We start from the raw sequence: 2,849 nt of genomic DNA, 5'->3' as shown, positions 1-2,849 counted from the left end.
TAAACATATTAGAGAGTGGTAATCACCCTTGTGCCTCAATTTGGGATATCTAAAGGGATTAGACCTATGCTTGAATTTGTACATCATTTAAAGAGTGGAATTTGTGTGAGCTTGAGAGCTATCTACCCTTGAAGAGGGAAGTTGTAATTTTCTATTTTCTTTCATTGTATTTGGGCGAGTGTTCGGAGAAGCGTAGCCCTCTCTCCGTGGTGAGGATTGTCACCAAGGTTAAAGCGATTGTAATTGGCACCGGTCTTCGCCAAGGTTAAGAGATCAACATAGTGAAGCCATCAACGTGTTTAGTTGGTGGAGTGGAGTAGGCCTCGTGTGTTTGAGAACCGAACCACTTTAAATCTCGGGTGCACTCTTTCTTATCTCTTGCTTCTTTCTTGCATTGCACTTTAGATTTAACTCACTTGCTTAAATTGTTTTATCTTTTGATCTCTTAATCCTTCATTAGAGAGTTTAAATAATTGGGTTAAAATTTCAAAAGGTAAATTTTATTTTTATAAACCTAATCTCCTTTTAGGTTGCCACTTGGGCCTACCCTTGGAATTTCAACTACCCTCGTCTACAGGTAGTGAGCATGAGAAACCTTTTACTACGTGCTTAATAGCCACTCTGCCTCCTGACATCATGGTGTAAGAGGATGCATTTACCACCAAGGGGGTGCGCTAAAACCCAAGGCCGGCTCGGAATTTCATTATTCCTGGACGACTCATACCTCCGCCTAATTCACCAAATTATTTTTCCAATGTCTTTGTGTCTTATCAGTTTTACTGGCATATCATCCATAACATTTTTTTCTTCTTTCCAATATCTTAAAGATATTTTTAGCAATTTTATTGCTTCCCACATTTTCCTTTTTTCTTTAACAAGGAATCATAATATTTCATCTTTTGCAAGCTACTAGCATAGCATCTTTTTTCAACATTTGCATGCTACAAGTATAATAAAACATGAGAGCACGATGCATATTAGTAAGGAACAATCATCTTAACTAGATCATTATCATGAACAATTTTTTGTCTACTAAGAATTTATTGCATGCATATAAATCAATCATTGCTCAAGAGTACAAGTTTAGGTTACCGTCACCTACCTTAGTTATTTGTGATGTGAAAGAGAAAGTAATCCTCTATGTCTGAGTAGGGATTGCTACCGAATCTGAAACACAATGATATACCAAATTCTAAGTTTCCTCAATCCATATTTCCAAGTGACACACACACCTAAGGCGTATGTGAGACCATATCCTTTTATTATTCTTAATTATCTTTGTTTATAATTACCTTTGGGTGATATCAATAGTTTATGGGCTGTTTTCTAAAAAAAATCCATCAATAACTCTTTCATTATTTTCTTTGAGGGCTGATTTTTACAATGTTTACCCGTGAGGCTGTTTTTTTTTTAAACCACATACTTGAAGCATTGGAAAAAGTTACACATGTGGGATATTTTATCAAAACAGTTGATATTTCCCTTAAGTTTTACACATGATTGTTTATATATAGTAAGCATACGTGAGAAATTTCTTGAAAAAAATTAAGGTCTTTGACAATACTTATCATAAACATATAAATCTGATATCTTTTTTACAAGGGAGATATAAAATTGATACTAGCATTAACATGCAAACAGTCAGCCACTCAGGGCTTTTAGATTCCACACACTTGGGCTGGTTGTAAAAAAAATGATATTATCCCTATTACACATCACTCAATAAATTATCTAAAAGAAAACCATCATCTTTATTGTAGAGATCATCCAGGAATTTCAATTCGAAAGAAAAAATTACGTTCGTAACATATATCGTATTCTAGATTTAGATTCGAAAGAAAATAGTTATTTCTATGGTTTATTCGAAAGAAAGGGATTAAGGTTTCATTTATCTCAATCAATTTTTAAGATCCTTTCTCAATAGGTTTTAATCTTTAAAAGAAAACAAACCCTAGATCATTAAAATCACAAAAACTTACATGGATCAAAGTGTTTGAAAAGCCCTCAAAGATCTCATCTTTTTTCTCTTTCCCTCTTTTCTCACTCTCTCTCTACGGTTTGGGTGTGTGTGAGAGGAGAGAACCACATGAAGGGTCTTTTATAAATCCTAGCTTTCCTTTTTGTTTAGAGTTGTTTCCTAATCAACTACTAATAGTTAGTAAGTTACATAGTCTCTCTAGGTCTCTTTACTTTTTATCTTATTACTTAACTTAATTAAAAAGGAAAATACTAAATTTTAATATTGGCACTTCTAAAAATTTGCCTAATAAGACAAAACTCGTAACTATGCCTAACCCTAATAGAAAAAGGTCATAACTTACTCAAATCACGTTCGAATCGGTAAATCTTGGGTCCGTTGGATAGGTATTCGAAATACCCATCTACCGGGACCAAAATCATGTCGAACGGACAAGATTTGATGCCTCAAAAATTGGTTATACTAAAAGGACGAAAATACACTGTGATTTTTGGTATGGGGATCTATGGTCCAGATTTAATTAAGGTTATTGACTTCTAGGCCCGTGTGGGGCCGGATCTTTACAAAAATGGTGTTGCTGAGAGGAAGTTGAGATATCTTCTTGAAATGGCACGCACTCTACTCTTTCAGATCCACGTTCCTAAGACATTGGAGTGATGCCATTCTTACGTCCTGCTTTCTCGCTAAACGTCTTCCCTCGTCAGTGTTAGACATTCACTCTCCCTTCTTAGTGCTTCACCCTCAGGGCGAACACTTCCCTCTTACTCCTCGTGTGTTTGACTATATCTGCTTTGTCCACAAGTTAGGTCCAGGTGTGGACAAACGGATCCCTGAGCTGAGAGATGTGTCTTTCTGGGTTATTTTCGTACCC

The sequence above is a fragment of the Tasmannia lanceolata genome, unplaced genomic scaffold, assembly GCF_043159265.1.
Source record: "Tasmannia lanceolata isolate RefF3 unplaced genomic scaffold, GAP_Taslan_0.1 ptg000006l, whole genome shotgun sequence".
NCBI classification, from domain to species: Eukaryota; Viridiplantae; Streptophyta; class Magnoliopsida; order Canellales; family Winteraceae; genus Tasmannia; species Tasmannia lanceolata.
This window is presented reverse-complemented; position numbering follows the sequence as displayed.